Source organism: Pelobates fuscus, chromosome 3, assembly GCF_036172605.1.
Source record: "Pelobates fuscus isolate aPelFus1 chromosome 3, aPelFus1.pri, whole genome shotgun sequence".
Taxonomy (NCBI): domain Eukaryota; kingdom Metazoa; phylum Chordata; class Amphibia; order Anura; family Pelobatidae; genus Pelobates; species Pelobates fuscus.
In genome coordinates, this window is record NC_086319.1 from 14,492,937 (window position 1) to 14,517,928 (window position 24,992).

Sequence of the window (24,992 nt, forward strand, 5' to 3'; positions counted from 1 at the left end):
TTAATTGAATATTTATTTACAGTGTGTGTATAATGAATGCAGTGTGTGTGTATGAATGCAGTGTGTGTGTATGAGTGCAGCGTGTGCGTATGAGTGCAGCGTGTGTGTATGAATGCAGTGTGTGTATGAATGCAGTGTGTGTATGAGTGCAGTGTGTGTGTGTATGAATGCAGTGTGTATGAGTGCAGTGTTTGTATGAGTGCAGTGTGTGTATGAGTGCAGCGTGTGTATGAATGCAGTGTGTGTATGAATGCAGTGTGTGTATGAGTGCAGTGTGTGTATGAATGCAGTGTGTGTGTATGAATGCAGTGTGTGTGTATGAGTGCAGTGTGTGTGTATGAGTGCAGTGTGTGTATGAGTGCAGTGTGTGTGTATGAGTGCAGTGTGTGTATGTGTATGAGTGCAGTGTGTGTAGTGTGTGTATGTGTGTGTGTGTGTGTTGCAGAGCCTTGGTGGGGGGTGGGCAATTTTATTATTTTTTAAATTTTTTTATATTATTATTTCTTATTATTATTTTTAATTTAATTATTATTATTTTATTATTATTATTATATTTGTTTTCTTCCCCCGTCCCTGCTTGATATATGGCAGGGAGGGGGGCTCTCCTTCCCTGGTGGTCCAGTGGGGGGAGAGAGGGGCTGTCAGAGCTGTTACTTACCTCTCCTGCAGCTCCTGTCAGTTCCCTCCTCCTCCGCGCCGTCCGGTCAGCTCTTCTGTCAGCTCCCACTGTAAGTCTCGAGAGAGCTGCTTTACACTGGGAGCTGACCGAGGTGCTGAACGGACGGTGCGGAGGAGGAGGGAGCTGACAGGAGCTGCAGGAGAGGTAAGTTACAGCTCTGACAGCCCCCACAGCCCCTGTTTGTATTATGGCAATGCAAATTGCCATAATACAGACTATTGACTCGAGTATAAGCCGAGTTGGGGTTTTTCAGCACAAAAAATGTGCTGAAAAACTCGGCTTATACTCGAGTATATACGGTATGTAAGGAACTACGACAATAAACTCTTTAGGAGGTGAAATAATGACATGTTTAAACGCTTGCTACTTTACGATTAGTTAATGTGCAGAGTGCAGTTCATGTGATCAAAGGCATGGTGTGGAGGATCGGCTATAGTGGGACATGCTTTGCAGGCTGCTGTTTACTGCTTGTGCTCATCCGATCCCTTCTGGGCGCCAGGTGCAGACCCTGGGAGTCCCTGATACCTGGAACAACAAAGGCAAGTCTCTGGCTGAGTGCCGGGTTCGCGGCTTGAGGTGGTGGAAGCTTGTTTTGTCGGGTGGTCGGATCTGTCCCGGTGGTGCTTCATGTCCGGTGCGGGATTGTGGTGGCTTAAGGTGGAGGCGAGTGCTTGACGTGGGGCAGGCTCTGCATTTCTGTTTGTGCCTCCGGTCCCGTCTTCGACGCCTTTTGCGTTGGTGGATTTTAATGGGGGCTGCTTCGCTTAGCTGTGGAGGAGCTTATTGGGGCTGTGGTGGAGCTTGCTGGGGCTTCCTGCTTGTTATTTGCTTCCAAAATTGATTAAAGAGTCTGTCCAGCCAGGAGGACACGCGGCTACCGCCATATCGGGAGAGTCGCAGATGAGTATGTCAGCCTGGGCGGCTGTGCTCTGTGCGTCCATTAGCTCCAGACAGCCTCTCAGGGGTGGACCGAGATAACCCCCACCGGTCGGAGGGGGGGGGGGGGGGGGGGGTAACGGAGCTCCTGCCGGGAAGTAGCTAGTCCTGGGCATCCCAGGATCGGGAGATCGTCCGCCTCTCCCGCCCGGTGAGCACCAGGCCACACTTGCCACGAGGAGGTAAGTAAGACTCTGTCAAGTTGCTGACCGCTATTAAGCATGTCGGGTCGGTCAGGTAGGAGCAACATTGCTGGGTCATCCCCTTCTGGGGTGAAATTCGCTTGTTGATAGCTGCTTAAAGTGAGATATTGAGGGAGCTCACACGAAGTGCGTCTTTCCTCCATGACAGCTAGGCCCCGCCCCCCGGAAGCTGCATTCTTAGTGAGAGGAGGGACAGTGTAGCTGCTACTGATTTACTAGGGAAATCGATAGCTAGGCTAGTGTATTCAGTGTCCACTACAGTCCTGAAGGACTCATCTGATCTCTGCTGTAAGGACAGCACCCCAAAAAGCAATTTTTAGGGCTAGAACAGCAGTCTGCTTTTTTTTTTTTTCCTGTGTTTTCTAATTGCAGTTGCCTGCCTGCCAGCGTGTGTGTCAGGCTCACAGCGTATAGTGTGCCCACTTGACCAGTGCCACCACTCATATCTGGTGTCACAATAGCTTGCATTTAAAAAAACTAAAACTTTTTTGACTGTAATATAATAGCAGTCAGTTTCCTTCACACGTGTGCGTTTCAGGGCCTGCCAGGGCACAGTGTCACACCAGTGCAACTCATATCTGGTGTAACAGTAGTGTAGTTAGTTGTCTGCAAGCGTGTGTGTCAGGCCTACAGCGTCTACTCTGCCAACTTCTGCCAGTGCACAGTGCCACTCATATCTGTTGTCACAGTAGCTTGCACGCATAGTACCACTAATCAGAAAAAAAAATGACAGGCAGAGGCAGGCCACCCCGCAGGGGCCATCATGGTCGTGGTTCTGTGATTCCCTTTGGCCCTAGAATAATGCCCAGTGTTCAGAGGCCACATACCCTGAACTCGAAAAGTTCTGAGGACATAGTTGACTGGCTAACACAGGACATCCAATCTTCTACAGCTTCCTCTCAGAACCTTGACACACCATCCTCCTCCAGCTTAGCTTCGGGCACCTCTCAAGTTACCACTCGCCCGCCTGCCGCCACCACCAACACTAGCACCACAGCCGCTTCACTTGATCTGTCAGAGGAGCTATTTACACATCAGTTGGAAGAAATGAGTGATACGCAACCATTATTGCCAGAGGATGTAGATAACAGAGATATGTCTTAGTCAGGCAGCATTACACACATGGACGTACGGTGTGATGATGATGATGTTGTACCCGCTGCTGCTTCCTTTGCTGAGTTGCCTAGGTCAAGAAAGTCTAGATTACCTCACCTTTAATAAGATGAATGAGGGATGGATCCCGAAGGGACTGACAGTGGGCGATACATTTGACTAAAAAAGGCCTGATGAGGGGGACGTAACAGGGATTAAACTGATAAGAATAGTACTACTTAACACACCACTCCTATCTGGTGGCACATTAGATTGCACACGCAGTGCCCCAAATTTGAAGTAGGAGGACCAACCAAGCATCTTTTTCCATCTCCCGGTTCCTAAAATCGATGCCATATACACGTCCCCTGATAGGGGACGTAACAGGGATTAAACTGATAGGAATAGTACTACTTAACACACCTTATAATAACGCAGAGAGAGGCAACGCAGAGAGAGGAGTCTGAAGAAGAGGAGTCAGAGGAGGAAGGTGGCTTTGAGGAGGTGGAAGACCAAACACAGCAGGTGTCCCAGGGGGCTTGTTGTCACCTTTCGGGGACCCTTGATGTTGTACGTGGCTGGGTGGAGGAAGAGACCTTCAATGACATCAGTGAGGACAAGGAACGGGACATGGCTAGCTTGGTATCCAACCTTGTGCAAATGGGGAGTTTGCGGTTGTGCAAATGGACTGTCTGCGGTGCGTTAAACGGGGAGTTTGGTCTGTCACTGTGAAGCGGGCGTAACCCTTACACTACCTGATCGATACAACATCATACCTGATGTTTTAAAGCACGTTATTCCAAACAATTTAGGAATGTTAGGTGATTTATGCCCTTTATGGATTAAAACCAGACTCTGCATCAACTATGTAATTTTCCATGGGAGTTTTGCCATGGATCCCCCTCCGGCATGCCACAGTCCAGGTGTTAGTCCCCTTGAAACAACTTTTCCATCACTATTGTGGCCAGAAAGAGTTCATGTGGGTTTTAAAATTCACCTGCCTATTGAAGTCGATGGCGGTTCGCCCGGTTTGCGGAAATTCGCATTCGCCATTCGCGAACGGAAAATTTTATGTTTGCGACATCTCTACTGAGGGGAAGTTTCCCTATAAAGTACTAAGGGGTAGTTGCTCTATAAAGTACTGAGGGGTCAGTTTCTCTATAAAGCACTGAGGGGTAGTTTCCCTATAAAGTACTGAGGGGGCAGTTTCTCTATAAAGTACTGAGGTGGTAGTTTCTCTTTGAAGTACTGAGTGGTAGCTTCTCTTTAAAGTACTGAGGGAGTAGTTTCTCTATAAAATACTGAGGGAGCAGCTTCTCTATAAAGTGCTGAGGGGTAGTTTCTCTATAAAGTACTGAGAGGGCAGTTTCTCTATAACGTACTGATGGGGTAGTTTCTCTATAAAGTATTGAGGGAGCAGCTTCTCTATAAAGTGCTGAGAGGTAGTTTCTCTGTAAAGTACTGAGGGGGTAGTCTCTCTATAAAGTACTGAGGGGGCAGATTCTCTATAAAGTACTGAGGGGGCAGTTTCTCTATAACATACTGAGGGGGTAGTTTCTCTATAAATTACTGAGGGGTAGTTTCTCTATAAAGTACTGAGGGGTAGTTACTCTATAAAGTACTGAGGGGGCAGTTTCTCTATAAAGTACTGAGCGAGCAGCTTCTCTATAAAGTGCTGAGGGGTAGTTTCTCTATAAAGTACTGAGGGGGCAGTTTTTCTATAAAGTACTGAGGGGCAGTTTCTCTATAAAGTGCTGAGGGGGTAGTTTCTCTTTAAAGTACTGAGGGGGTAGTTTCTCTTTAAAGTACTGAGGGGTAGTTTCTCTATAAAGTACTGAGGGGGTAGTTTATCTATAAAGTACTGAGGGAGCAGCTTCTCTATAAAGTACTGAGGGGCAGTTTCTCTATAACGTACTGAGGGGGTAGTTTCTCTATAAAGTACTGAGGGGGCGGTTCCTCTATAAAGTACTGAGGGGGTAGTTTCTCTATAAAGTACTGAGGGAGCAGCTTCTCTATAAAGTGCTGAGGGGTAGTTTCTCTATAAAGTGCTGAGGGGAAAGTTTCTCTATAAAGTACTGAGGGGGCAGTTTCTCTATAAAGTACTGAGGGAGCAGCTTCTCTATAAAGTGCTGACGGGTAGTTTCTCTATAAAGTACTGAGGGGGTAGTTTCTCTATAAAGTACTGAGGGAGCAGCTTCTCTATAAAGTGCTGAGGGGTAGTTTCTCTATAAAGTACTGAGGGGCAGTTTCTCTATAAAGTACTGAGGGGGCAGTTTCTCTATAAAGTACTGAGGGGTAGTTTCTCTATAAAGTTCTGAGGGGTAAATACTCTATAAAGTACTGAGGGGGCAGTTTCTCTATAAAGTACTGAGGGAGCAGCTTCTCTATATAGTGCTGAGGGGTAGTTTCTCTATAAAGTACTGAGGGGGCAGTTTTTCTATAAAGTACGGAGGGGCAGTTTCTCTATAAAGTGCTGAGGGGGCAGTTTCTCTATAAAGTACTGAGGGGTAGTTTCTCTAGAAAGTACTGAGGGGGCAGTTTTTCGATAAAGTACTGAGGGGGCAGTTTCTCTATAAAGTACTGAGGGTGCAGTTTCTTTATAAAGTACTGAGGGGGCCGTTCTCTATAACGTACTGAGGGGGTAGTTTCTCTATAACGTACTGAGGGGTAGTTTCTCTATAAAGTACTGAGGGGTAGTTTCTCTATAAAGTACTGAGGGAGCAGTTTCTCTATAAAGTACTGAGGGGGTAGTTTCTCTATAAAGTACTGAGGGGGCAGTTTCTCTATAAAGTACTGAGGGGTAGTTTCTCTATAAAGTACTGAGGGGGCAGTTTTTCTATAAAGTACTGAGGGGTAGTTTCTCTATAAAGTACTGAGGGAGCAGTTTCTCTATAAAGTACTGAGGGGGTAGTTTCTCTATAAAGTACTGAGGGAGCAGTTTCTCTATAAAGTACTGAGGGGGTAGTTTATCGATAAAGCGCTCAGGGGGCAGTTTCTCTATAAAGTACTGAGGATGTATTTCCTCTATAATGTACTGAGGGGGCAGTTTCTCTATGAAGTACTGAGGGGGCAGTTTGTCTATAAAGTACTGAGGGGGCAGTTTTTCCATAAAGTACTGAGGGAGCAGCTTCTCTATAAAGTGCTGAGGGGTAGTTTCACTATAAAGTGCTGAGGGGGCAGTTTCTCTATAAAGTACTGAGGGGGCAGTTTCTCTATAAAGTACTGAGGGAGCAGCTTCTCTATAAAGTGCTGACGGGTAGTTTCTCTATAAAGTACTGAGGGGTAATTTCTCTATAAAGTACTGAGGGAGCAGCTTCTCTATAAAGTGCTGAGGGGTAGTTTCTCTATAAAGTACTGAGGGGTAGTTTCTCTATAAAGTACTGAGGGAGCAGCTTCTCTATAAAGTGCTGAGGGGTAGTTTCTCTATAAAGTGCTGAGGGGAAAGTTTCTCTATAAAGTACTGAGGGGGCAGTTTCTCTATAAAGTACTGAGGGAGCAGCTTCTCTATAAAGTGCTGACGGGTAGTTTCTCTATAAAGTACTGAGGGGGTAGTTTCTCTATAAAGTACTGAGGGAGCAGCTTCTCTATAAAGTGCTGAGGGGTAGTTTCTCTATAAAGTACTGAGGGGCAGTTTCTCTATAAAGTACTGAGGGGGCAGTTTCTCTATAAAGTACTGAGGGGTAGTTTCTCTATAAAGTTCTGAGGGGTAAATACTCTATAAAGTACTGAGGGGGCAGTTTCTCTATAAAGTACTGAGGGAGCAGCTTCTCTATAAAGTGCTGAGGGGTAGTTTCTCTATAAAGTACTGAGGGGGCAGTTTTTCTATAAAGTACGGAGGGGCAGTTTCTCTATAAAGTGCTGAGGGGGCAGTTTCTCTATAAAGTACTGAGGGGTAGTTTCTCTAGAAAGTACTGAGGGGGCAGTTTTTCGATAAAGTACTGAGGGGGCAGTTTCTCTATAAAGTACTGAGGGTGCAGTTTCTTTATAAAGTACTGAGGGGGCCGTTCTCTATAACGTACTGAGGGGGTAGTTTCTCTATAACGTACTGAGGGGTAGTTTCTCTATAAAGTACTGAGGGGTAGTTTCTCTATAAAGTACTGAGGGAGCAGTTTCTCTATAAAGTACTGAGGGGGTAGTTTCTCTATAAAGTACTGAGGGGGCAGTTTCTCTATAAAGTACTGAGGGGTAGTTTCTCTATAAAGTACTGAGGGGGCAGTTTTTCTATAAAGTACTGAGGGGTAGTTTCTCTATAAAGTACTGAGGGAGCAGTTTCTCTATAAAGTACTGAGGGGGTAGTTTCTCTATAAAGTACTGAGGGAGCAGTTTCTCTATAAAGTACTGAGGGGGTAGTTTATCGATAAAGCGCTCAGGGGGCAGTTTCTCTATAAAGTACTGAGGATGTATTTCCTCTATAATGTACTGAGGGGGCAGTTTCTCTATGAAGTACTGAGGGGGCAGTTTGTCTATAAAGTACTGAGGGGGCAGTTTTTCCATAAAGTACTGAGGGAGCAGCTTCTCTATAAAGTGCTGAGGGGTAGTTTCACTATAAAGTGCTGAGGGGGCAGTTTCTCTATAAAGTACTGAGGGGGCAGTTTCTCTATAAAGTACTGAGGGAGCAGCTTCTCTATAAAGTGCTGACGGGTAGTTTCTCTATAAAGTACTGAGGGGTAATTTCTCTATAAAGTACTGAGGGAGCAGCTTCTCTATAAAGTGCTGAGGGGTAGTTTCTCTATAAAGTACTGAGGGGTAGTTTCTCTATAAAGTACTGAGGGAGCAGCTTCTCTATAAAGTGCTGAGGGGTAGTTTCTCTATAAAGTACTGAGGGGTAGTTTCTCTATAAAGTACTGAGGGAGCAGCTTCTCTATAAAGTGCTGACGGGTAGTTTCTCTATAAAGTACTGAGGGGGTAGTTTCTCTATAAAGTACTGAGGGAGCAGCTTCTCTATAAAGTGCTGAGGGGTAGTTTCTCTATAAAGTACTGAGGGGCAGTTTCTCTATAAAGTACTGAGGGGGCAGTTTCTCTATAAAGTACTGAGGGGTAGTTTCTCTATAAAGTTCTGAGGGGTAAATACTCTATAAAGTACTGAGGGGGCAGTTTCTCTATAAAGTACTGAGGGAGCAGCTTCTCTATAAAGTGCTGAGGGGTAGTTTCTCTATAAAGTACTGAGGGGGCAGTTTTTCTATAAAGTACGGAGGGGCAGTTTCTCTATAAAGTGCTGAGGGGGCAGTTTCTCTATAAAGTACTGAGGGGTAGTTTCTCTAGAAAGTACTGAGGGGGCAGTTTTTCGATAAAGTACTGAGGGGGCAGTTTCTCTATAAAGTACTGAGGGTGCAGTTTCTTTATAAAGTACTGAGGGGGCCGTTCTCTATAACGTACTGAGGGGGTAGTTTCTCTATAACGTACTGAGGGGTAGTTTCTCTATAAAGTACTGAGGGGTAGTTTCTCTATAAAGTACTGAGGGAGCAGTTTCTCTATAAAGTACTGAGGGGGTAGTTTCTCTATAAAGTACTGAGGGGGCAGTTTCTCTATAAAGTACTGAGGGGTAGTTTCTCTATAAAGTACTGAGGGGGCAGTTTTTCTATAAAGTACTGAGGGGTAGTTTCTCTATAAAGTACTGAGGGAGCAGTTTCTCTATAAAGTACTGAGGGGGTAGTTTCTCTATAAAGTACTGAGGGAGCAGTTTCTCTATAAAGTACTGAGGGGGTAGTTTATCGATAAAGCGCTCAGGGGGCAGTTTCTCTATAAAGTACTGAGGATGTATTTCCTCTATAATGTACTGAGGGGGCAGTTTCTCTATGAAGTACTGAGGGGGCAGTTTGTCTATAAAGTACTGAGGGGGCAGTTTTTCCATAAAGTACTGAGGGAGCAGCTTCTCTATAAAGTGCTGAGGGGTAGTTTCACTATAAAGTGCTGAGGGGGCAGTTTCTCTATAAAGTACTGAGGGGGCAGTTTCTCTATAAAGTACTGAGGGAGCAGCTTCTCTATAAAGTGCTGAGGGGTAGTTTCACTATAAAGTGCTGACGGGTAGTTTCTCTATAAAGTACTGAGGGGTAATTTCTCTATAAAGTACTGAGGGAGCAGCTTCTCTATAAAGTGCTGAGGGGTAGTTTCTCTATAAAGTACTGAGGGGTAGTTTCTCTATAAAGTACTGAGGGAGCAGCTTCTCTATAAAGTGCTGAGGGGTAGTTTCTCTATAAAGTACTGAGGGGTAGTTTCTCTATAAAGTACTGAGGGAGCAGCTTCTCTATAAAGTGCTGAGGGGGCAGTTTCTCTATAAAGTACTGAGGGGGCAGTTTCTCTGTAAAGTACTGAGGGAGCAGCTTCTCTATAAAGTGCTGGCGGGTAGTTTCTCTATAAAGTACTGAGGGGGTAGTTTCTCTATAAAGTACTGAGGGAGCAGCTTCTCTATAAAGTGCTGAGGGGTAGTTTCTCTATAAAGTACTGAGGGGCAGTTTCTCTATAAACTACTGAGGGGGTAGTTTCTCTATAAAGTACTGAGGGAGCAGCTTCTCTATAAAGTGCTGAGGGGTAGTTTCACTATAAAGTGCTGAGGGGGCAGTTTCTCTATAAAGTACTGAGGGGGCGGTTTCTCTATAAAGTACTGAGGGAGCAGCTTCTCCATAAAGTGCTGACGGGTAGTTTCTCTATAAAGTACTGAGGGGTAATTTCTCTATAAAGTACTGAGGGAGCAGCTTCTCTATAAAGTGCTGAGGGGTAGTTTCTCTATAAAGTACTGAGGGGTAGTTTCTCTATAAAGTACTGAGGGAGCAGCTTCTCTATAAAGTGCTGACGGGTAGTTTCTCTATAAAGTACTGAGGGGGTAGTTTCTCTATAAAGTACTGAGGGAGCAGCTTCTCTATAAAGTGCTGAGGGGTAGTTTCTCTATAAAGTACTGAGGGGCAGTTTCTCTATAAAGTACTGAGGGGGCAGTTTCTCTATAAAGTACTGAGGGGTAGTTTCTCTATAAAGTTCTGAGGGGTAAATACTCTATAAAGTACTGAGGGGGCAGTTTCTCTATAAAGTACTGAGGGAGCAGCTTCTCTATAAAGTGCTGAGGGGTAGTTTCTCTATAAAGTACTGAGGGGGCAGTTTTTCTATAAAGTACGGAGGGGCAGTTTCTCTATAAAGTGCTGAGGGGGCAGTTTCTCTATAAAGTACTGAGGGGTAGTTTCTCTAGAAAGTACTGAGGGGGCAGTTTTTCGATAAAGTACTGAGGGGGCAGTTTCTCTATAAAGTACTGAGGGTGCAGTTTCTTTATAAAGTACTGAGGGGGCCGTTCTCTATAACGTACTGAGGGGGTAGTTTCTCTATAACGTACTGAGGGGTAGTTTCTCTATAAAGTACTGAGGGGTAGTTTCTCTATAAAGTACTGAGGGAGCAGTTTCTCTATAAAGTACTGAGGGGGTAGTTTCTCTATAAAGTACTGAGGGGGCAGTTTCTCTATAAAGTACTGAGGGGTAGTTTCTCTATAAAGTACTGAGGGGGCAGTTTTTCTATAAAGTACTGAGGGGTAGTTTCTCTATAAAGTACTGAGGGAGCAGTTTCTCTATAAAGTACTGAGGGGGTAGTTTCTCTATAAAGTACTGAGGGAGCAGTTTCTCTATAAAGTACTGAGGGGGTAGTTTATCGATAAAGCGCTCAGGGGGCAGTTTCTCTATAAAGTACTGAGGATGTATTTCCTCTATAATGTACTGAGGGGGCAGTTTCTCTATGAAGTACTGAGGGGGCAGTTTGTCTATAAAGTACTGAGGGGGCAGTTTTTCCATAAAGTACTGAGGGAGCAGCTTCTCTATAAAGTGCTGAGGGGTAGTTTCACTATAAAGTGCTGAGGGGGCAGTTTCTCTATAAAGTACTGAGGGGGCAGTTTCTCTATAAAGTACTGAGGGAGCAGCTTCTCCATAAAGTGCTGACGGGTAGTTTCTCTATAAAGTACTGAGGGGTAATTTCTCTATAAAGTACTGAGGGAGCAGCTTCTCTATAAAGTGCTGAGGGGTAGTTTCTCTATAAAGTACTGAGGGGTAGTTTCTCTATAAAGTACTGAGGGAGCAGCTTCTCTATAAAGTGCTGAGGGGTAGTTTCTCTATAAAGTACTGAGGGGTAGTTTCTCTATAAAGTACTGAGGGAGCAGCTTCTCTATAAAGTGCTGAGGGGGCAGTTTCTCTATAAAGTACTGAGGGGGCAGTTTCTCTGTAAAGTACTGAGGGAGCAGCTTCTCTATAAAGTGCTGGCGGGTAGTTTCTCTATAAAGTACTGAGGGGGTAGTTTCTCTATAAAGTACTGAGGGAGCAGCTTCTCTATAAAGTGCTGAGGGGTAGTTTCTCTATAAAGTACTGAGGGGCAGTTTCTCTATAAACTACTGAGGGGGTAGTTTCTCTATAAAGTACTGAGGGAGCAGCTTCTCTATAAAGTGCTGAGGGGTAGTTTCTCTATAAAGTACTGAGGGGCAGTTTCTTTATAAAGTACTGAGGGGGTCGTTCTCTATAACGTACTGAGGGGGTAGTTTCTCTATAACGTACTGAGGGGTAGTTTCTCTATAAAGTACTGAGGGGGCAGTTTCTCTATAAAGTACTGAGGGATAGTTTCTCTATAAAGTACTGAGGGGGCAGTTTTTCTATAAAGTACTGAGGGGGCAGTTTCTCTATAAACTACTGAGGGAGCAGTTTCATTAAAAAGTACTGAGGGGGTAGTTTCTCTATAAAGTACTGAGGGAGCAGTTTCTCTATAAAGTACTGAGGGGGTAGTTTCTCTATAAAGTACTGAGGGGGCAGTTTCTCTATGAAGTACTGAGGGGTAGTTTCTCTATAAAGTACTGAGGGGGCAATTTTTCTATAAAGTACTGAGGGGGTAGTTTCTCTGTAAAGTACTGAGGGAGCAGTTTCTCTATAAAGTACTGAGGGGGTAGTTTATCGATAAAGCGCTGAGGGGGCAGTTTCTCTATAAAGTACTGAGGATGTATTTCCTCTATAATGTACTGAGGGGGCAGTTTCTCTATGAAATACTGAGGGGGCAGTTTGTCTATAAAGTACTGAGGGGGCAGTTTTTCTATAAAGTACTGAGGGAGCAGCTTCTCTATAAAGTGCTGAGGGGTAGTTTCACTATAAAGTGCTGAGGGGGCAGTTTCTCTATAAAGTACTGAGGGGGCAGTTTCTCTATAAAGTACTGAGGGAGCAGCTTCTCTATAAAGTGCTGACGGGTAGTTTCTCTATAAAGTACTGAGGGGTAGTTTCTCTATAAAGTACTGAGGGAGCAGCTTCTCTATAAAGTGCTGAGGGGTAGTTTCTCTATAAAGTACTGAGGGGCAGTTTCTTTATAAAGTGCTGAGGGGGCAGTTTCTCTATAAAGTACTGAGGGGGCAGTTTCTCTATAAAGTACTGAGGGAGCAGCTTCTCTATAAAGTGGTGACGGGTAGTTTCTCTATAAAGTACTGAGGGGGTAGTTTCTCTATAAAGTACTGAGGGAGCAGCTTCTCTATAAAGTGCTGAGGGGTAGTTTCTCTATAAAGTACTGAGGGGCAGTTTCTCTATAAAGTACTGAGGGGGTAGTTACTCTATAAAGTACTGAGGGGGCAGTTTCTCTATAAAGTACTGAGGGAGCAGCTTCTCTATAAAGTGCTGAGGGGTAGTTTCTCTATAAAGTACTGAGGGGGCAGTTTTTCGATAAAGTACTGAGGGAGCAGTTTCTTTATAAAGTATTGAGGGGGTAGTTTCTCTATAAAGTACTGAGGGAGCAGTTTCTCTATAAAGTACTGAGGGGGTAGTTTCTCTATAAAGTACTGAGGGGGCAGTTTCTCTATAAAGTACTCAGGGGTAGTTTCTCTATAAAGTACTGAGGGGGCAGTTTTTCTATAAAGTACTGATGGGTAGTCTCTCTATAAAGTACTGAGGGAGCAGTTTCTCTATAAAGTACTGAGGGGTAGTTTCTCTATAAAGTACTGAGGGGGCAGTTTTTCTATAAAGTACTGAGGGGTATTCTCTCTATAAAGTACTGAGGGGGTAGTTTCTCTATAAAGTACTGAGGGAGCAGTTTCTCTATAAAGTACTGAGGGAGCAGCTTCTCTATAAAGTGCTGAGGGGTAGTTTCTCTATAAAGTGCTGAGGGGCAGTTTCTCTATAAAGTACTGAGGGGGCAGTTTCTCTATAAAGTACTGAGGGAGCAGCTTCTCTATAAAGTGCTGAGGGGTAGTTTCTCTATAAAGTACTGAGGGGCAGTTTTTCTATAAAGTACTGAGGGGTAGTCTCTCTATAAAGTACTGAGGGAGCAGTTTCTCTATAAAGTACTGAGGGGTAATTTCTCTATAAAGTACTGAGGGGGCAGTTTTTCTATAAAGTACTGAGGGGTAGTCTCTCTATAAAGTACTGAGGGGGTAGTTTCTCTATAAAGTACTGAGGGAGCAGTTTCTCTATAAAGTACTGAGGGGGTATTTTCTCTATAAAGTGCTGAGGGGTAGTTTCTCTATAAAGTGCTGAGGGGGCAGTTTCTCTATAAAGTACTGAGGGGGCAGTTTCTCTATAAAGTACTGAGGGAGCAGCTTCTCTATAAAGTGCTGAGGGGTAGTTTCTCTATAAAGTACTGAGGGGCAGTTTCTTTATAAAGTACTGAGGGGGCTGTTCTCTATAATGTACTGAGGGGGTAGTTTCTCTATAACGTACTGAGGGGTAGTTTCCCTATAAAGTACTGAGGGGGCAGTTTCTCTATAAAGTACTGAGGGGGTAGTTTCTCTATAAAGTGCTGAGGGGTAGTTTCTCTATAAAGTGCTGAGGGGGCAGTTTCTCTATAAAGTACTGAGGGGGCAGTTTCTCTATAAAGTACTGAGGGAGCAGCTTCTCTATAAAGTGCTGAGGGGTAGTTTCTCTATAAAGTACAGAGGGGCAGTTTCTTTATAAAGTACTGAGGGGGCCGTTCTCTATAACGTACTGAGGGGGTAGTTTCTCTATAACATACTGAGGGGTAGTTTCTCTATAAAGTACTGAGGGGGCAGTTTCTCTATAAAGTACTTAGGGCTAGTTTCTCTATAAAGTACCGAGGGGGAAGTTTTTCTATAAAGTACTGAGGGGGCAGTTTCTCTATAAAGTACTGAGGGAGCAGTTTCTTTATAAAGTACTGAGGGGGTAGTTTCTCTATAAAGTACTGAGGGAGCAGTTTCTCTATAAAGTACTGAGGGGGTAGTTTCTCTATAAAGTACTGAGGGGGCAGTTTCTCTATAAAGTACTGAGGGGTAGTTTCTCTATAAAGTACTGAGGGGGCAGTTTTTCTATAAAGTACTGAGGGGGCAGTTTCTCTATAAAGTACTGAGGGAGCAGTTTCTCTATAAAGTACTGAGGGGGTAGTTTCTCTATAAAGTACTGAGAAAGCAGTTTCTCTATGAAGTACTGAGGGCGTAGTTTCTCTATAAATTACTGAGGGGGCAGTTTCTCTATAAAGTATTGAGGGGGCAGTTTCTCTATAAAGTGCTGAGGGGGTAGTTTCTCTATAAAGTACTGAGGGGCAGTTTTTCTATAAAGTACTGAGGGGTAGTCTCTCTATAAAGTACTGAGGGAGCAGTTTCTCTATAAAGTACTGAGGGGTAGTTTCTCTATAAAGTACTGAGGGGGCAGTTTTTCTATAAAGTACTGAGGGGTAGTCTCTCTATAAAGTACTGAGGGGGTAGTTTCTCTATAAAGTACTGAGGGAGCAGTTTCTCTATAAAGTACTGAGGGGGTATTTTCTCTATAAAGTGCTGAGGGGTAGTTTCTCTATAAAGTGCTGAGGGGGCAGTTTCTCTATAAAGTTCTGAGGGGGCAGTTTCTCTATAAAGTACTGAGGGAGCAGCTTCTCTATAAAGTGCTGAGGGGTAGTTTCTCTATAAAGTACTGAGGGGCAGTTTCTTTATAAAGTACTGAGGGGGCTGTTCTCTATAACGTACTGAGGGGGTAGTTTCTCTATAACGTACTGAGGGGTAGTTTCTCTATAAAGTACTGAGGGGGCAGTTTCTCTATAAAGTACTGAGGGGGTAGTTTCTCTATAAAGTGCTGAGGGGTAGTTTCTCTATAAAGTGCTGAGGGGGCAGTTTCTCTATAAAGTACTGAGGGGGCAGTTTCTCTATAAAGTACTGAGGGGTAGTTTCTCTATAAAGTACTGAGGGGCAGTTTCTTTATAAAGTACTGAGGGGGCCGTTCTCTATAACGTACTGAGGGGTAGTTTCTCTATAAAGTACTGAGGGGGCAGTTTCTCTATAAAGTACTGAGGGCTAGTTTCTCTATAAAGTACCGAGGGGGCAGTTTTTCTATAAAGTACTAAGGGGGCAGTTTCTCTATAAAGTACTGAGGGAGCAGTTTCTTTATAAAGTACTGAGGGGGTAGTTTCTCTATAAAGTACTGAGGGAGCAGTTTCTCTATAAAGTACTGAGGGGGTAGTTTCTCTATAAAGTACTGAGGGGGCAGTTTCTCTATAAAGTACTGAGGGGTAGTTTCTCTATAAAGTACTGAGGGGGCAGTTTTTCTATAAAGTACTGAGGGGGCAGTTTCTCTATAAAGTACTGAGGGAGCAGTTTCTCTATAAAGTACTGAGGGGGTAGTTTCTCTATAAAGTACTGAGGGAGCAGCTTCTCTATAAAGTGCTGACGGGTAGTTTCTCTATAAAGTACTGAGGGGGTAGTTTCTCTATAAAGTACTGAGGGAGCAGCTTCTCTATAAAGTGCTGAGGGGTAGTTTCTCTATAAAGTACTGAGGGGCAGTTTCTCTATAAAGTACTGAGGGGGCAGTTTCTCTATAAAGTACTGAGGGGTAGTTTCTCTATAAAGTTCTGAGGGGTAAATACTCTATAAAGTACTGAGGGGGCAGTTTCTCTATAAAGTACTGAGGGAGCAGCTTCTCTATAAAGTGCTGAGGGGTAGTTTCTCTATAAAGTACTGAGGGGGCAGTTTTTCTATAAAGTACGGAGGGGCAGTTTCTCTATAAAGTGCTGAGGGGGCAGTTTCTCTATAAAGTACTGAGGGGTAGTTTCTCTAGAAAGTACTGAGGGGGCAGTTTTTCGATAAAGTACTGAGGGGGCAGTTTCTCTATAAAGTACTGAGGGTGCAGTTTCTTTATAAAGTACTGAGGGGGCCGTTCTCTATAACGTACTGAGGGGGTAGTTTCTCTATAACGTACTGAGGGGTAGTTTCTCTATAAAGTACTGAGGGGTAGTTTCTCTATAAAGTACTGAGGGAGCAGTTTCTCTATAAAGTACTGAGGGGGTAGTTTCTCTATAAAGTACTGAGGGGGCAGTTTCTCTATAAAGTACTGAGGGGTAGTTTCTCTATAAAGTACTGAGGGGGCAGTTTTTCTATAAAGTACTGAGGGGTAGTTTCTCTATAAAGTACTGAGGGAGCAGTTTCTCTATAAAGTACTGAGGGGGTAGTTTCTCTATAAAGTACTGAGGGAGCAGTTTCTCTATAAAGTACTGAGGGGGTAGTTTATCGATAAAGCGCTCAGGGGGCAGTTTCTCTATAAAGTACTGAGGATGTATTTCCTCTATAATGTACTGAGGGGGCAGTTTCTCTATGAAGTACTGAGGGGGCAGTTTGTCTATAAAGTACTGAGGGGGCAGTTTTTCCATAAAGTACTGAGGGAGCAGCTTCTCTATAAAGTGCTGAGGGGTAGTTTCACTATAAAGTGCTGAGGGGGCAGTTTCTCTATAAAGTACTGAGGGGGCAGTTTCTCTATAAAGTACTGAGGGAGCAGCTTCTCTATAAAGTGCTGACGGGTAGTTTCTCTATAAAGTACTGAGGGGTAATTTCTCTATAAAGTACTGAGGGAGCAGCTTCTCTATAAAGTGCTGAGGGGTAGTTTCTCTATAAAGTACTGAGGGGTAGTTTCTCTATAAAGTACTGAGGGAGCAGCTTCTCTATAAAGTGCTGAGGGGTAGTTTCTCTATAAAGTGCTGAGGGGAAAGTTTCTCTATAAAGTACTGAGGGGGCAGTTTCTCTATAAAGTACTGAGGGAGCAGCTTCTCTATAAAGTGCTGACGGGTAGTTTCTCTATAAAGTACTGAGGGGGTAGTTTCTCTATAAAGTACTGAGGGAGCAGCTTCTCTATAAAGTGCTGAGGGGTAGTTTCTCTATAAAGTACTGAGGGGCAGTTTCTCTATAAAGTACTGAGGGGGCAGTTTCTCTATAAAGTACTGAGGGGTAGTTTCTCTATAAAGTTCTGAGGGGTAAATACTCTATAAAGTACTGAGGGGGCAGTTTCTCTATAAAGTACTGAGGGAGCAGCTTCTCTATAAAGTGCTGAGGGGTAGTTTCTCTATAAAGTACTGAGGGGGCAGTTTTTCTATAAAGTACGGAGGGGCAGTTTCTCTATAAAGTGCTGAGGGGGCAGTTTCTCTATAAAGTACTGAGGGGTAGTTTCTCTAGAAAGTACTGAGGGGGCAGTTTTTCGATAAAGTACTGAGGGGGCAGTTTCTCTATAAAGTACTGAGGGTGCAGTTTCTTTATAAAGTACTGAGGGGGCCGTTCTCTATAACGTACTGAGGGGGTAGTTTCTCTATAACGTACTGAGGGGTAGTTTCTCTATAAAGTACTGAGGGGTAGTTTCTCTATAAAGTACTGAGGGAGCAGTTTCTCTATAAAGTACTGAGGGGGTAGTTTCTCTATAAAGTACTGAGGGGGCAGTTTCTCTATAAAGTACTGAGGGGTAGTTTCTCTATAAAGTACTGAGGGGGCAGTTTTTCTATAAAGTACTGAGGGGTAGTTTCTCTATAAAGTACTGAGGGAGCAGTTTCTCTATAAAGTACTGAGGGGGTAGTTTCTCTATAAAGTACTGAGGGAGCAGTTTCTCTATAAAGTACTGAGGGGGTAGTTTATCGATAAAGCGCTCAGGGGGCAGTTTCTCTATAAAGTACTGAGGATGTATTTCCTCTATAATGTACTGAGGGGGCAGTTTCTCTATGAAGTACTGAGGGGGCAGTTTGTCTATAAAGTACTGAGGGGGCAGTTTTTCCATAAAGTACTGAGGGAGCAGCTTCTCTATAAAGTGCTGAGGGGTAGTTTCACTATAAAGTGCTGAGGGGGCAGTTTCTCTATAAAGTACTGAGGGGGCAGTTTCTCTATAAAGTACTGAGGGAGCAGCTTCTCTATAAAGTGCTGACGGGTAGTTTCTCTATAAAGTACTGAGGGGTAATTTCTCTATAAAGTACTGAGGGAGCAGCTTCTCTATAAAGTGCTGAGGGGTAGTTTCTCTATAAAGTACTGAGGGGTAGTTTCTCTATAAAGTACTGAGGGAGCAGCTTCTCTATAAAGTGCTGAGGGGTAGTTTCTCTATAAAGTACTGAGGGGTAGTTTCTCTATAAAGTACTGAGGGAGCAGCTTCTCTATAAAGTGCTGACGGGTAGTTTCTCTATAAAGTACTGAGGGGGTAGTTTCTCTATAAAGTACTGAGGGAGCAGCTTCTCTATAAAGTGCTGAGGGGTAGTTTCTCTATAAAGTACTGAGGGGCAGTTTCTCTATAAAGTACTGAGGGGGCAGTTTCTCTATAAAGTACTGAGGGGTAGTTTCTCTATAAAGTTCTGAGGGGTAAATACTCTATAAAGTACTGAGGGGGCAGTTTCTCTATAAAGTACTGAGGGAGCAGCTTCTCTATAAAGTGCTGAGGGGTAGTTTCTCTATAAAGTACTGAGGGGGCAGTTTTTCTATAAAGTACGGAGGGGCAGTTTCTCTATAAAGTGCTGAGGGGGCAGTTTCTCTATAAAGTACTGAGGGGTAGTTTCTCTAGAAAGTACTGAGGGGGCAGTTTTTCGATAAAGTACTGAGGGGGCAGTTTCTCTATAAAGTACTGAGGGTGCAGTTTCTTTATAAAGTACTGAGGGGGCCGTTCTCTATAACGTACTGAGGGGGTAGTTTCTCTATAACGTACTGAGGGGTAGTTTCTCTATAAAGTACTGAGGGGTAGTTTCTCTATAAAGTACTGAGGGAGCAGTTTCTCTATAAAGTACTGAGGGGGTAGTTTCTCTATAAAGTACTGAGGGGGCAGTTTCTCTATAAAGTACTGAGGGGTAGTTTCTCTATAAAGTACTGAGGGGGCAGTTTTTCTATAAAGTACTGAGGGGTAGTTTCTCTATAAAGTACTGAGGGAGCAGTTTCTCTATAAAGTACTGAGGGGGTAGTTTCTCTATAAAGTACTGAGGGAGCAGTTTCTCTATAAAGTACTGAGGGGGTAGTTTATCGATAAAGCGCTCAGGGGGCAGTTTCTCTATAAAGTACTGAGGATGTATTTCCTCTATAATGTACTGAGGGGGCAGTTTCTCTATGAAGTACTGAGGGGGCAGTTTGTCTATAAAGTACTGAGGGGGCAGTTTTTCCATAAAGTACTGAGGGAGCAGCTTCTCTATAAAGTGCTGAGGGGTAGTTTCACTATAAAGTGCTGAGGGGGCAGTTTCTCTATAAAGTACTGAGGGGGCAGTTTCTCTATAAAGTACTGAGGGAGCAGCTTCTCCATAAAGTGCTGACGGGTAGTTTCTCTATAAAGTACTGAGGGGTAATTTCTCTATAAAGTACTGAGGGAGCAGCTTCTCTATAAAGTGCTGAGGGGTAGTTTCTCTATAAAGTACTGAGGGGTAGTTTCTCTATAAAGTACTGAGGGAGCAGCTTCTCTATAAAGTGCTGAGGGGTAGTTTCTCTATAAAGTACTGAGGGGTAGTTTCTCTATAAAGTACTGAGGGAGCAGCTTCTCTATAAAGTGCTGAGGGGGCAGTTTCTCTATAAAGTACTGAGGGGGCAGTTTCTCTGTAAAGTACTGAGGGAGCAGCTTCTCTATAAAGTGCTGGCGGGTAGTTTCTCTATAAAGTACTGAGGGGGTAGTTTCTCTATAAAGTACTGAGGGAGCAGCTTCTCTATAAAGTGCTGAGGGGTAGTTTCTCTATAAAGTACTGAGGGGCAGTTTCTCTATAAACTACTGAGGGGGTAGTTTCTCTATAAAGTACTGAGGGAGCAGCTTCTCTATAAAGTGCTGAGGGGTAGTTTCACTATAAAGTGCTGAGGGGGCAGTTTCTCTATAAAGTACTGAGGGGGCGGTTTCTCTATAAAGTACTGAGGGAGCAGCTTCTCCATAAAGTGCTGACGGGTAGTTTCTCTATAAAGTACTGAGGGGTAATTTCTCTATAAAGTACTGAGGGAGCAGCTTCTCTATAAAGTGCTGAGGGGTAGTTTCTCTATAAAGTACTGAGGGGTAGTTTCTCTATAAAGTACTGAGGGAGCAGCTTCTCTATAAAGTGCTGACGGGTAGTTTCTCTATAAAGTACTGAGGGGGTAGTTTCTCTATAAAGTACTGAGGGAGCAGCTTCTCTATAAAGTGCTGAGGGGTAGTTTCTCTATAAAGTACTGAGGGGCATTTTCTCTATAAAGTACTGAGGGGGCAGTTTCTCTATAAAGTACTGAGGGGTAGTTTCTCTATAAAGTTCTGAGGGGTAAATACTCTATAAAGTACTGAGGGGGCAGTTTCTCTATAAAGTACTGAGGGAGCAGCTTCTCTATAAAGTGCTGAGGGGTAGTTTCTCTATAAAGTACTGAGGGGGCAGTTTTTCTATAAAGTACGGAGGGGCAGTTTCTCTATAAAGTGCTGAGGGGGCAGTTTCTCTATAAAGTACTGAGGGGTAGTTTCTCTAGAAAGTACTGAGGGGGCAGTTTTTCGATAAAGTACTGAGGGGGCAGTTTCTCTATAAAGTACTGAGGGTGCAGTTTCTTTATAAAGTACTGAGGGGGCCGTTCTCTATAACGTACTGAGGGGGTAGTTTCTCTATAACGTACTGAGGGGTAGTTTCTCTATAAAGTACTGAGGGGTAGTTTCTCTATAAAGTACTGAGGGAGCAGTTTCTCTATAAAGTACTGAGGGGGTAGTTTCTCTATAAAGTACTGAGGGGGCAGTTTCTCTATAAAGTACTGAGGGGTAGTTTCTCTATAAAGTACTGAGGGGGCAGTTTTTCTATAAAGTACTGAGGGGTAGTTTCTCTATAAAGTACTGAGGGAGCAGTTTCTCTATAAAGTACTGAGGGGGTAGTTTCTCTATAAAGTACTGAGGGAGCAGTTTCTCTATAAAGTACTGAGGGGGTAGTTTATCGATAAAGCGCTCAGGGGGCAGTTTCTCTATAAAGTACTGAGGATGTATTTCCTCTATAATGTACTGAGGGGGCAGTTTCTCTATGAAGTACTGAGGGGGCAGTTTGTCTATAAAGTACTGAGGGGGCAGTTTTTCCATAAAGTACTGAGGGAGCAGCTTCTCTATAAAGTGCTGAGGGGTAGTTTCACTATAAAGTGCTGAGGGGGCAGTTTCTCTATAAAGTACTGAGGGGGCAGTTTCTCTATAAAGTACTGAGGGAGCAGCTTCTCCATAAAGTGCTGACGGGTAGTTTCTCTATAAAGTACTGAGGGGTAATTTCTCTATAAAGTACTGAGGGAGCAGCTTCTCTATAAAGTGCTGAGGGGTAGTTTCTCTATAAAGTACTGAGGGGTAGTTTCTCTATAAAGTACTGAGGGAGCAGCTTCTCTATAAAGTGCTGAGGGGTAGTTTCTCTATAAAGTACTGAGGGGTAGTTTCTCTATAAAGTACTGAGGGAGCAGCTTCTCTATAAAGTGCTGAGGGGGCAGTTTCTCTATAAAGTACTGAGGGGGCAGTTTCTCTGTAAAGTACTGAGGGAGCAGCTTCTCTATAAAGTGCTGGCGGGTAGTTTCTCTATAAAGTACTGAGGGGGTAGTTTCTCTATAAAGTACTGAGGGAGCAGCTTCTCTATAAAGTGCTGAGGGGTAGTTTCTCTATAAAGTACTGAGGGGCAGTTTCTCTATAAACTACTGAGGGGGTAGTTTCTCTATAAAGTACTGAGGGAGCAGCTTCTCTATAAAGTGCTGAGGGGTAGTTTCTCTATAAAGTACTGAGGGGCAGTTTCTTTATAAAGTACTGAGGGGGTCGTTCTCTATAACGTACTGAGGGGGTAGTTTCTCTATAACGTACTGAGGGGTAGTTTCTCTATAAAGTACTGAGGGGGCAGTTTCTCTATAAAGTACTGAGGGATAGTTTCTCTATAAAGTACTGAGGGGGCAGTTTTTCTATAAAGTACTGAGGGGGCAGTTTCTCTATAAACTACTGAGGGAGCAGTTTCATTAAAAAGTACTGAGGGGGTAGTTTCTCTATAAAGTACTGAGGGAGCAGTTTCTCTATAAAGTACTGAGGGGGTAGTTTCTCTATAAAGTACTGAGGGGGCAGTTTCTCTATGAAGTACTGAGGGGTAGTTTCTCTATAAAGTACTGAGGGGGCAATTTTTCTATAAAGTACTGAGGGGGTAGTTTCTCTGTAAAGTACTGAGGGAGCAGTTTCTCTATAAAGTACTGAGGGGGTAGTTTATCGATAAAGCGCTGAGGGGGCAGTTTCTCTATAAAGTACTGAGGATGTATTTCCTCTATAATGTACTGAGGGGGCAGTTTCTCTATGAAATACTGAGGGGGCAGTTTGTCTATAAAGTACTGAGGGGGCAGTTTTTCTATAAAGTACTGAGGGAGCAGCTTCTCTATAAAGTGCTGAGGGGTAGTTTCACTATAAAGTGCTGAGGGGGCAGTTTCTCTATAAAGTACTGAGGGGGCAGTTTCTCTATAAAGTACTGAGGGAGCAGCTTCTCTATAAAGTGCTGACGGGTAGTTTCTCTATAAAGTACTGAGGGGTAGTTTCTCTATAAAGTACTGAGGGAGCAGCTTCTCTATAAAGTGCTGAGGGGTAGTTTCTCTATAAAGTACTGAGGGGCAGTTTCTTTATAAAGTGCTGAGGGGGCAGTTTCTCTATAAAGTACTGAGGGGGCAGTTTCTCTATAAAGTACTGAGGGAGCAGCTTCTCTATAAAGTGGTGACGGGTAGTTTCTCTATAAAGTACTGAGGGGGTAGTTTCTCTATAAAGTACTGAGGGAGCAGCTTCTCTATAAAGTGCTGAGGGGTAGTTTCTCTATAAAGTACTGAGGGGCAGTTTCTCTATAAAGTACTGAGGGGGTAGTTACTCTATAAAGTACTGAGGGGGCAGTTTCTCTATAAAGTACTGAGGGAGCAGCTTCTCTATAAAGTGCTGAGGGGTAGTTTCTCTATAAAGTACTGAGGGGGCAGTTTTTCGATAAAGTACTGAGGGAGCAGTTTCTTTATAAAGTATTGAGGGGGTAGTTTCTCTATAAAGTACTGAGGGAGCAGTTTCTCTATAAAGTACTGAGGGGGTAGTTTCTCTATAAAGTACTGAGGGGGCAGTTTCTCTATAAAGTACTCAGGGGTAGTTTCTCTATAAAGTACTGAGGGGGCAGTTTTTCTATAAAGTACTGATGGGTAGTCTCTCTATAAAGTACTGAGGGAGCAGTTTCTCTATAAAGTACTGAGGGGTAGTTTCTCTATAAAGTACTGAGGGGGCAGTTTTTCTATAAAGTACTGAGGGGTATTCTCTCTATAAAGTACTGAGGGGGTAGTTTCTCTATAAAGTACTGAGGGAGCAGTTTCTCTATTAAGTACTGAGGGAGCAGCTTCTCTATAAAGTGCTGAGGGGTAGTTTCTCTATAAAGTGCTGAGGGGCAGTTTCTCTATAAAGTACTGAGGGGGCAGTTTCTCTATAAAGTACTGAGGGAGCAGCTTCTCTATAAAGTGCTGAGGGGTAGTTTCTCTATAAAGTACTGAGGGGCAGTTTTTCTATAAAGTACTGAGGGGTAGTCTCTCTATAAAGTACTGAGGGAGCAGTTTCTCTATAAAGTACTGAGGGGTAATTTCTCTATAAAGTACTGAGGGGGCAGTTTTTCTATAAAGTACTGAGGGGTAGTCTCTCTATAAAGTACTGAGGGGGTAGTTTCTCTATAAAGTACTGAGGGAGCAGTTTCTCTATAAAGTACTGAGGGGGTATTTTCTCTATAAAGTGCTGAGGGGTAGTTTCTCTATAAAGTGCTGAGGGGGCAGTTTCTCTATAAAGTACTGAGGGGGCAGTTTCTCTATAAAGTACTGAGGGAGCAGCTTCTCTATAAAGTGCTGAGGGGTAGTTTCTCTATAAAGTACTGAGGGGCAGTTTCTTTATAAAGTACTGAGGGGGCTGTTCTCTATAATGTACTGAGGGGGTAGTTTCTCTATAACGTACTGAGGGGTAGTTTCCCTATAAAGTACTGAGGGGGCAGTTTCTCTATAAAGTACTGAGGGGGTAGTTTCTCTATAAAGTGCTGAGGGGTAGTTTCTCTATAAAGTGCTGAGGGGGCAGTTTCTCTATAAAGTACTGAGGGGGCAGTTTCTCTATAAAGTACTGAGGGAGCAGCTTCTCTATAAAGTGCTGAGGGGTAGTTTCTCTATAAAGTACAGAGGGGCAGTTTCTTTATAAAGTACTGAGGGGGCCGTTCTCTATAACGTACTGAGGGGGTAGTTTCTCTATAACATACTGAGGGGTAGTTTCTCTATAAAGTACTGAGGGGGCAGTTTCTCTATAAAGTACTTAGGGCTAGTTTCTCTATAAAGTACCGAGGGGGAAGTTTTTCTATAAAGTACTGAGGGGGCAGTTTCTCTATAAAGTACTGAGGGAGCAGTTTCTTTATAAAGTACTGAGGGGGTAGTTTCTCTATAAAGTACTGAGGGAGCAGTTTCTCTATAAAGTACTGAGGGGGTAGTTTCTCTATAAAGTACTGAGGGGGCAGTTTCTCTATAAAGTACTGAGGGGTAGTTTCTCTATAAAGTACTGAGGGGGCAGTTTTTCTATAAAGTACTGAGGGGGCAGTTTCTCTATAAAGTACTGAGGGAGCAGTTTCTCTATAAAGTACTGAGGGGGTAGTTTCTCTATAAAGTACTGAGAAAGCAGTTTCTCTATGAAGTACTGAGGGCGTAGTTTCTCTATCAATTACTGAGGGGGCAGTTTCTCTATAAAGTATTGAGGGGGCAGTTTCTCTATAAAGTGCTGAGGGGGTAGTTTCTCTATAAAGTACTGAGGGGCAGTTTTTCTATAAAGTACTGAGGGGTAGTCTCTCTATAAAGTACTGAGGGAGCAGTTTCTCTATAAAGTACTGAGGGGTAGTTTCTCTATAAAGTACTGAGGGGGCAGTTTTTCTATAAAGTACTGAGGGGTAGTCTCTCTATAAAGTACTGAGGG